Source organism: Callithrix jacchus, chromosome 9 (genome assembly GCF_049354715.1).
Source record: "Callithrix jacchus isolate 240 chromosome 9, calJac240_pri, whole genome shotgun sequence".
NCBI classification, from domain to species: Eukaryota; Metazoa; Chordata; class Mammalia; order Primates; family Cebidae; genus Callithrix; species Callithrix jacchus.
Window position 1 is genome coordinate 117,496,165 of NC_133510.1, and position 11,025 is coordinate 117,507,189.

General features: G+C 41.8%; 1 long non-coding RNA gene across 1 annotated transcript; it reads left to right on the forward strand.

Annotated features, from left to right (window-relative positions):
* The first annotated feature begins 468 nt into the window (after positions 1-468).
* On the forward strand, positions 469-10,116 carry LOC118144349 (uncharacterized). Its single transcript, XR_004729107.3, has 3 exons — positions 469-718; positions 2,640-2,690; positions 9,931-10,116. It is a non-coding gene; the product is annotated as an uncharacterized LOC118144349 (long non-coding RNA).
* Positions 10,117-11,025: the final 909 nt, after the last annotated feature.

The window sequence follows — 11,025 nt, forward strand, 5'->3', positions numbered from 1 at the left end:
CTGTTAATATTCACACACAGTATGCCTTACTACTTTTATACACATCCACATCCATATGTATATTATACATCTAGAGGCACCCGCCTGGAATTGTGAAGTCGATCTCCGGACAGCAAGGGCAGGCTCCAATCTGGACAACCTTTCAGAAGGGAGCAGGGAAAATCTTTGCTCAGGACACACATAGATACCTAGATGTATGGGCAGCCCTCTCCACCCCACCCCCACCCCCATCGCGTCCACCCCATCCCCCTCTCCTCCAGCATTCCAAACTGCAGAGGCTGACCCTGTCTCTCTTGATGATTTAAGTTTTGGAGAAGGACCGGAGAAGGATTTGTTTTGACATTTAAAGGCAATCCAGGTAATGAATGGCAGGGGCGGCGTCCACCTCCCTGTCCATATATCTGCGCAACAGTATCTATTTTTGACGTAGCTGACACGCCATTTCCTTTAGCAGCACAAGGGGGGCTCGTCTTTAAATTAAACTCGTCTCCAGCCCCTCCGATCTGCAGCTCGATCCGGGGCAGACACTGGTGAGGGAAGCCAGAGAGACGGGCAGGCCTGCTGGCAGTCAGTGATGCATGATGGAAGGGACCGGGACTGCGCGGTGGAAGCAGCACTCCCTCCAAAGCACTCACTAATGACCGAGGACAGCCCGAGTCTTCTAATCACCTTTAATGTGCACTTTAGAAGCTGACTTTAAAGCAGGAGAGATAAGCAGGTCAGACAAACAGACAAAGAAAACAAAATAAAATCATATAATTGTCTCTAGGAGGCTGATTTGGGATGAGGAGGAGGCGATGCACTTAATTAAGAATTAACAAGGGCAGAGAGACTTTCAGGCTTCTGTGAGTGCCTTTGTTTCCATAACTAGCAGACCCCAACCCCCAAACCCACAACCCACTGCCCAGGGAGTCTCAGAATTCTGTTCTTAAGACTTTACTTGGTAGAGCAGAGAGAAAATGTTAGCATGGGAGTCTGAAAAGCCTAGCTGGGCCCTCTTACTAGCTGGGAGGCAAGTCTCTTTCTTGGCCCAAGGCTCAGTTTTTCTTGCTGGTAACAAGTTCTTTGAAGGATTGTTGTGAGGATCTAAATGCAGAGGAAGAGATAGAGAGACAGAAAGGCAAAAAGAGATAGGAAGGGAGAAGGAAAAGGTGGAGGAGGGAGAGCAGGGGAAGGAGAAAGGAGAGAAGAAAGAGGAGGAGGAGGAAGAGGAGAAAGAATATATGTGCAAGCGATTTATAAACTGCTACAAAGCACTTTCCAAATGTTGCAATGATTACATGGCTATGAGGAGATATTTGGGGTCTACCTGAGGAAAAACAGTTATAATAAAAGAAGGTATTAAACCGGCCTGTCTTTTAAGCCACACGAACATTTCTACCCATGCTTTGCCGTTATTTTTCCCTCCAACCCTTTCTCCCTGAGGTCCTGAATCTTTGATCTTTCTCTTAAAGAAAAATGTTTTAAGCCCAGTAAGGGGGTCTTAGAGTTTGCATGATCCCTTCTGATTTAAACTTGAAATAAAACAAAGACCTCCTGGAGAATACCATTGCCAAGTTGGCCTCTCTGATATCTGGGTAAAATTTCTTCCTGTCAGAGCAAAGAATAGTGGGGTGGGTGAATGTGTTACAGGGGAAGCAGAAGATTCCAGTCTCATATACACGCTTACCCATCTTTCATCTGCTAGCCAAGAATTCTTGTGACATGGAATTTGGGTGGAAAACAACTGCAGCTTCTCACTGAGCCAAAGTCACCTTAGTCCTTGGCACTGATTCCTATGGGATGGTGGAAGATGTGCCCCAAGAACCAGGAAGAGAAACAAGGAGGAACTTCTTTCCAGAAAGCTGCTGTCTGCTCAAGACCTTTACTCCAGTGGCAGGGGGAGATTGGTGATCAGTCTTCAAACCTGGTGTAGTGCAAGCGACCCACTGGGTCCCTATGCCCCCATCTCCCAGGACCCACAGGATCCCATTGCCTCAGAAACGTGGCATTTCTTTAGTCTCTGGGTAGAAACAGACCAAGAGACTGAAGTGGTCCATGCCCTCTGGGTGATGGCTTCCTTTTTCATATCTATTCCTATCTCATGGAAATAGATACTTGGAGAACTTACTTTGGGAAAACACTGTTTCAGTGTCAAACTTGGCTTTGAAGACACCTCTGTCCATCTTATCGCCAATAATGATCCTGAAGGCAGCCCTGTTTGGAGATGATAAAAAGAATATCTCAGATTTGCATGATTTAAAAAAATCTAAAATTTGGAATATTGCTAGGTAACATTAAGTAATGAATTTAAACTCAAGTTTAAATGTTAAATATTATTCGGCTATAAAAAGAGGGAAGTACCTATATGTGCCACACTTGAATGAACATAGACAATATGATGCTGACTGAAAGAAGTAGATATGTTTTGGCTCTGTGTCCCCATCCAAATCTCATCTCAAATTGTAATCCCCTCGTTTTGAGGGAGGGAACTGGTGGGAGGTGACTTATCATGGGGGCAAATTTCCCCCTTGCTGTTCTTGTGAGAGTGAGTGAATTCTCTCAGGAGATCTGGTTGTTTGATAAGCATCTGGCATTTTCCCCTTCTGCCTCTCTCTCTCTCCTGCCGCCATGTAAGATGTGCCTTGCTTTCCCTTCAGCCTTCTGCCGTGATTGTAAGTTTCCTGAGGCCTCCCCAGCCATGTGAAACTGTGAGTAACTTAAACCTCCTTTCTTTATAAATTACCTAGTCTCTGGTAGTATCTTTGTAGCAGAGTGAGAATGAATGAATATAGAAACTAGTTATAAAAAACCACATATTGCATGATTCATTAATATAAAATGTCTAGAACAGGAAAATCTAGAGAGACAGAAAGTGTATGTCCAGTTGCCAGGGGCTGGGAGGGACAGAGGTTAGGGGAATCATAGCTAGAGGGCACAAAGTTTCTTTTTGAATGCGCAAAAATGAACCATGGTGATAGTTGTCTATATTTGTAAAAATATTGAAAACCATTGAGTTGTATACTTTCAATAGTGAATTGTATGATGTGTGTGATTTATATCTCAATAAATTTGTTTAAAGAAATAACTCAGAGCTGTACAGGTATGATCGCTGATGGCTGTAATCCCAGCACTTTGGGAGGCTGAGGCGTGTGAATCACTTGAGGTCAGGAGTTCAAGACCAGCCTGGCCAACATGGTGAAATCCCATCTGTACTAAATGAAAATACAAAAATTAGCCAGGCAGGGTGGTGTGCACCTGTTATCCCCGCTATTCAGGAGGCTGAGGCAGGAGAATCACTTGAATTCAAGAGGTGGAGGTTGCTGTGAGCTGAGATCATGCCTCTGCACTCCAGCCTGGGTGACAGAGCAAGACTCCATCTCAATAATTTAATTAATTAATTAAGATAAAATAATTACTCAGAGGCATGTTGGGCTACAGTCACAGAATAGCATCTGAACCACAGTTTTGTTTTTTGGGAACAGCCTGAGGATTCAGGTCTGGGGTTCCAGTGTTTGTGAAGGACAAGAAATACCAAGAGAAAGGGATCCAGGAAGCTGAGACAGATAAAGCGGTCTGTGACTGCCAGTCCTGGGGACAGAAGCTGCTGCCCACAAGTATGTAGAGAATTGTGCTGTTAAAAAGAAAACAGCCTCCTTCTGAATAATTGATGAAGTTTACTTGTGAAGTCAATTTCATCTCAACATGTGGTTGAGATTTTAAAAGATAGAGGTCTTCGTGTGTGTGTGTGTGTGTGTGCACGCGCATGCATGTGCGTGTGTCTTTGTCAGAGAGCAAGATCTCTCTGTCAAGGCAGCATTCATGAACAAAGTGAAGACCATATACCTGGAATCTTAAGAAAGCATTTCTGCACCAAGGATAGAGTTTGGAATAGAAGGCTGCCAAGAACATGTCCAATTCTTAAAAGACTGTGATTCCAGGAAGACTAGACCCCAGGTTCAAAAGAATCTTACTAAAGCAACATTTGCTTTAGAACAAAACTCAGGATGAGGTGGTCTGAGAAGCTTGAATTATAAAAACTATCAGAAGACCACATTCTAAGGCTTCCGGAGGGCTTGTCTGGAGATTCTAGGAGGGCGGAGCAGCTACTCCTACACCCTTGGCTGAAGTACAGTCTTCTTCTCTCAGTAAGAGTCATCTTCCTTGACTGAGCGGGCAGTTTTGGGAGGAATGCGCATGGAGTGGTGAGGGAGAACACCCTCCCAGCCAGTAGAGATCAGCCAATTCAACCCTGGTGATCAATGGGGTGGCAGACGTTGTAGCCAGATCGCTGTCACATCCCTGAGTTGTCATCCTTGGGGACACTGTTTCTGCGATGACCCAAAGGACCACCGTCAGGAGACAGTGACATACACTGGATATGAGCATCACTTTGGAGCGGGGGAGACCTGGTATTTAATTCTGGCCCTGCCATTTATTCTTGGTGAGATATTGAGGCAAGTTAGACTCTCAGTTTTCTTATTTATCATATCAGAATAATTATATAGACACTATTGTGTCAGGAAAGCATTACAATAAGGGCTCTTAATGACACTCTAAACCCTTTCTTTTTCCAGATTATAAAAACAAAACCAATATGTAGTTTAAAAATGTCCTTCAAAACATACATATTGAAAACCAGAAGCAAACATGCCCTGAAATTGTACATCTCAGATATACCTATTTATCCTGTAACTTTTATATATTTTTCATATATACTTCAATGAGTATTATTATTTTTATCATGAAAAAATACAGTAAACTTGACACATTAAACATTAAAACTTGACACCACCCTTACAACCTTCTGTGTATTCTCCTACAAGTCTACTTTTACCTCCAACATTCTTTGATAAAACATACCAGGTTAAAGGTCTAAGAGAGTTAGGCACTAGAAACCTTCAGATTCGGAAATCTAGTCTTTATCATCACCTCCACCTCTGTCATCCTCACCACCAGTACCACCACAACTACTGTCACCCCCAGAGCATCATCATATTGACCACCACCGCCACCACACAATTATCATCACCATCACTACTTCCATCATCCCTCCCACCACCATAACCCCCACCACCTCACCAACACAATCATCACCATCACCACCATCATCAACGCTAATACCAGCCATCACCACTATCATTATGACTGTCATCACCACCACTACCACCATCAACACCTCCATTACCACCATAATCACCACCGCCATCACCATCACCATCACCACCATCATCCCCACCATCACCATCCCCACCATCATCACTACCAGTTATAAAGTGCGCCTGGGCAAGCCACCTGATCTCTCTAGATTCTATGTGTGCATCTCAGGCTTCTGTTTAATTCAGTGTTAAACGTCTATGTGATTCTACACAAAGTTTTAAAAGCCCTTCCCTTTATCATTCTTATCTGGTTCCCAGGAGACTTATTGGCATTCAGTTTTAAGTGTCCACACTAGGTGAAAATGCACTACATTTTAAATTTATGGTAAAATCCTCTGCAGCCCATATCTTGGGAACTTTTCTGTTCCAATGTTAAGTTTTTACTTTCAAGCTCTGGGTCTTTAAGACCAGTTATCTTAGAAGATTTAAACACACACATACATCCAAGAAAAAGCAGGAGAAGAGCCAGCAATACAGAGAGGACTTCCTCAGCCTGATGGTTGCGAAGCTCCATCTTGAGAGTAAACTTACCCCGAAGAATCTGGGCAGTCTTTTATTTTTCTGGCCTCCATCACTGACCTGTTGCCTCATGGTAGAGACCATTTCTGAGACACGATCAAGACATTCCACTGAGTTATACTACATCCAAATATCAGACGCTTCCTTTGAACCCTTCTGACAAACCACAAACTTAGGAACCAACATTGACACAACACTCATCGGATTCAAAACACTGACTAGGGAAAAGGGGAGGGTGTGGGAAAGGGCTCTTTGATTAAATGTGTTTCTTTCTCTTTGTGCTCTAATGGGGTCTAAGGTACTGCCTGGCAGCCTAGAAGTTCACGTGCTTGTTTTCTGAAGAAAGTCTCTGTCACATCCTCTCTCAGAAGTTTTCAGCCAAGAGCAATATTAGAGATTTGTTATTGGTTTAAATAACCAACCATTTCCATGGATAAACATTCAAGCAAGAAAAGGAAAGCATAGAGAAGAAATTTCTCTCAAAAAAAGAAAAAGGATGTGAAGAACGTCAAGGCATTGGTGGTCAGAGCGCCTCGTTTTCCAAAGAATTAAGCTTATCTTTTCACGGACCTTCGTCTGCTGGAATGACTGTCTAACCTCCTTGCCACGTTTTTAATTCCTGCAAACTGGTTTTAGTTTTTGCCAAGACGGATGTCGGATCTGCATGAAAACTGGGGTCATTTATCTTTGCCAAGGCATTTTCTTCTTCTTTCGTGGCAGAAAGTTATGGAGATAGGTATTTTCTCATCGGAATGTGCCCCTTCCAAAATTATCAGGCTCCTGTGGTTTGCTGATAACCAGAAAGACTGAAGCTCAGAGGTGCAGAAACTCATTGAGGATAAATGAAGAGACCATTAAAATGAAGACATATGGCTTTCTAGCCAAGGAGGCCACCAAGAAGATATTTTCTGAATATGGGGCAGCTTCATTTGCTAAAGTAGGGGCTCATGAGTGGTTACGCACCTCCATTTTCAAAAGTGGACCCAAATTCCTTTACTTGCACCTCCTCTCTGGTCCTAATGTTGGGGGAAACATCAGAATTCCAGGCACCTTTTCAATTAAGAATAAAAGCTACAGGGCAATTTAAAGTCAATGACTGATTTCTTCCTCTCCCCTCTGCTCACGGAGGAGCTGAATTCTCTTTGAAGCCAGGCTCGGAATCTGAAGCCTGGTCAATAAGAAAACTTAGACTGCTCAGAGAGCCTGCTTTGGTTTGAGGCATAGGGTAAATGTCTAAGGGTATTTCTGTCCTCCTCAGTGAAGCCAGGTGTGTATTTTGTTGAGAGACGCAGCAAACAGACACAGATGCTAACATTGCAATATTAGCAACCCCAACACTGTGGGACTTAGAAAGCATTCAGTTCTTCCAATTCATTACTATTTGTTGCCCATCTCTCAGCTCAAGGAGCCTGGAGATTTGGAGTTCTTTTTAGGGATACCAAGAATAAGCGCATCATCCACTAGTGTACCCATTTCATATGAATTATTAATCCTTACAAAACACTCCAGTTATAGGCTCTGTGATATTTGGCTACACATTAAACCATCACTCTTATTAAATTTCCTTTAACATGCAGGAAATAAAAGCCAAGAGCACCTCCTTGGAAGCCAAATGGTGCAGAGAGGAAATTGATGAGGGCTATGTCACTCGGTAGTGAACCTGATTCATCAGAAGTGAAAAAGGCATCGAAAACTTTGTTTAAAAAGCCACAGGTTATTTTGAGCAAAGTCTGTTTCCCTCCATATGCTGATAGATTTCCTCTCATGGTTAAAGCCACAAGTTTTTTTTCACAGAATATTAAAGTTATCAGATTTTGGAAGATAGAAGACACATGCCAGCAAAGGTTCTGGCCTATTTGCTAGAAGATTCCCACTGGTTTGGGGCAGTTCTCAGGGCTATTGTCCTTTTGTGTTTCTGGCTGATAGGATAAAAAAGGACAGAAAACCAACCTCGATTGCTGTGGTGTGGGTACTGGCTGGAAATATGTATTGTTAGTGCCCTCTAGTGGCCAGGTCTTGGCTGGACGTTAAAAGAGATTTTCCACTATGAGCTGGGTGTTGAGTGCTTTTTAAAAGCAATTTTGCAAGTTAGCTGTTGCCATTGTGCTCTGCTTGTAATGGCTTTTGACTTCATGATGTTGGTGTTTTCATCTAAAACTGTTTCAAAGCCTCTTGTGGAAGCAGGAGAGTTTGAACTAAACTAACAATTTTTGACAATGGCAAGTTGAAATCTTTTTGCATCTAAAGTAGACTATTCTTTGCCTGCATGCTTTCCTCTTGATTGTCTAGTCTCAAAATCAACATCGTCATTCAGTGAATACATGTTTTCTATTACTCGAGTTCATATGACAAAATAAACTCAGGTCATAGAAAATTTTTCTTCATACTAATTATGTGCCTTGAGAAGGCTCTAAAATCGTTCCCTTTTGACCTGGAAATTCCTCTTCCAGGAGGTTTTCCTAAGGAATCACTAGAATACGAGCAAGATTGAGGAACAAGCTATTTCTTAAAAGGTTATTCATAATAAATAAGAAAACACAAACAACCTAAAGGCCCAACAACACAGACGTTGATAAATTATAGTTCACCTAACTCATGGAGTAGGAGGTAGTGACTAAAAACAGCATATTATGTTTAGAACCAGAAATACCCTTTGACCCAACAATCCCATTGCTGGGTATATACCCAAAGGGTTAAAATTGTTCTATTATAAACACACACGAACACTCATGTTCATTGCAGCTCTATTCACAATAGCAAAGACCTGGAAGCAACAAATGCCCATCAATGATAGACTGGAGAAAAAAATGCGGTACATATACACCATGGAATACTATACAGCTGTCAAAAGGAATAAGATTATGTCCTTTGCAGGGACATGATGGAGCTGGAAGCTGTTATCCTCAGTAAACTAATGCAGGAACAGAAAATCAAACACCACGTTCTCATTTATAAGTGGGAGCTAAACAAGGAAAAGGCATGGACACAGGGAGAGGAACAATACACACTGGGGCCTGTCAGGAGTGAGAGCATTAGGGAAAAGGGCTAATGCATGCTGCGCTTCATACCTAAGTGATGGATTGATTGGTGCTGCAAACCGCCATGGTACATGTTTACCTGTGTAACAAATCCACACATGCTGAACGCGTACCCTGGAACTTTAAAAATAAAATGAATTAATTACACATATTATGGTTGAGAAGATCCTTTTCCAGCAGCTGGAGACATTGCTCACTCTAGTGACTTTCCCAGTGTCTCACACAAGACCTCAGTGGTGGTTACGTGGATGTTCATTTCGCAGTATTTCACTGAGCTACACATTTTCTGAATATATGCATCTGTCATTTTAAAAGAGTATTTTTTGTAGTTTAAAAGAATATATTTTTAAAAATCAAAGAAACCAGGTATTCTAACCCTTAATTTAGCACCGTCTTTCCCACACTTGTCTACTGCTTAGAAGAAGGCAGGTACTAAAGAGAAAAGATGGAATTATGGTCTCTGGTAACTAGATTTGCAAATTGCATTTAGAAGATCCTGTTGGTGGGACTGGCTTTGTCTGCAAATGGCTTTGTCAGTGGTGAATTGGAAGAGAATGTGGAGCCCCACTTAAGTTCGCAACTTGTCAGTGGATCTGGAAAAACAATACAGTTAAAATTCTTGACTCTCTGGAGATGGGAGATTATTAATGCATTTCACGAATGCGTATTTCCTTATTGCCATAACAGTTGTGAGGAATGGCCACATCTTTTGCTCTTACTTTTAAACCCCATAGAATATTTGTAGAAAAACAATTTGTCTAAATGTACAAGGTAGTTTATAACTTCTCTACATGTCCATGTCAGAAGCAAAGAGATAGTCAATTCGGAGTTACATTTAATAAGTATTCATTTGTATCTCTCCACCACAGACAAGAGAGAAAAGCAGCTTAGTCTCAGACTTCAAGGTACCCTCAGTATGGCTGGGAGGAAGTCTGACATCCTTCAAAAAAAAAGAGGGAGCAACGTAAGGCGAGTGAATGCAGTGTACAGTATAAGCATTATAATGCTCTCAGGAATAAAATCAAGTGCCAAGATGCATAGTTTATCATAAGGAAATTTTGTGTCAGACTAATTTGGATATAAATCTGTATGGACATGTGATCTTAAATCTCTAAAGCTCAGTTTCTCTATCTGCAAAATGACAATAATCTTGGTACTCACTATTGTAAAGATTGAATGCACATTGCTAGCATATGCATAAGAAAATGCTCATTGCACTCCCACGTTTATTGCAGCACTATTTACAGCAGTCAAAAGGTGAAGCTATTTAAGCATCCATCTACAGACGAATGGATAAAGAAAATGTGGCACATGTACATGATGGAGTACTATTCGCCACAAGAAAGGATGAGATCCTGTCATTTGCACCAACGTTGACGGAACTGGAGGTTACTGTATCAAGTAAAATGAGGCAGGCACAGAAAGACAAGCTTTGTGTGTTATCTCACTTATTAATATGAGTTTAAGATGAAAACAACTATATTCATGAAGATGGAGTAAAAGGATGGTTACCAGAGGGTGGGAAAGGCAGTGGGGGACTGGATGGCATGTGGGGGTGGTTACTGGATGTGAACATAGAGCCAGAATGAATAAGATCTAGTATTTGACAGCACAACAGGGTGACCACAGTCAGCAATAATTTATCGTACATTTCAAAATAACTAAAAGATGGGGCTGGGGGAGGAAAAGCATTAAGAGAAATAGCTAATGGATGCTGTGCTTAACACCAAGGTGATGGGTTGATCTGTGCGGTAAACCGCCATGGCACACATTTACCTATGTAACAAACCTGCACATCCTGCACGTGTACCCCGGAACTTAAAATAAAAGTTGAACAAAAAATAAAGAATCCATTTAAACCATCTGACTGGCAAAACAACAACAACTAAAAGAGCAAAGTTGGATTGTTTGTAACACAAGGAAGGGATAAGTGCTTGAGATGATTTATACCCCATCTATCCTGATGTGATTATGTTCTGTATGCCTGTGTTAAAATATCTCATGTACCCCATACATGTATACACCTACTATGTACCCACAAAACCTTTTTTAAAATAACAAAACACTTTAAATTTAAAAAAAGAAAGAAAATGCACATTGCCAGAAGATGCATAAGAAAATGCACATTGCAGGCCGGGCACGGTGGCTCACGCCTGTAATCATAGCACTTTGGGAGGCTGAGATGGGTGGACTGCCTGAACTCAGGAGTTCGAGAGCAGCCAGGGCAATGTGACCAAACCCTATCTCTATGAAAAATTCAAAAAATTAACGGGGCATAGTGGTGCATGCCTGTAATCCCAGCTACTTGGAAGGCTGAAGCATGAGAATCA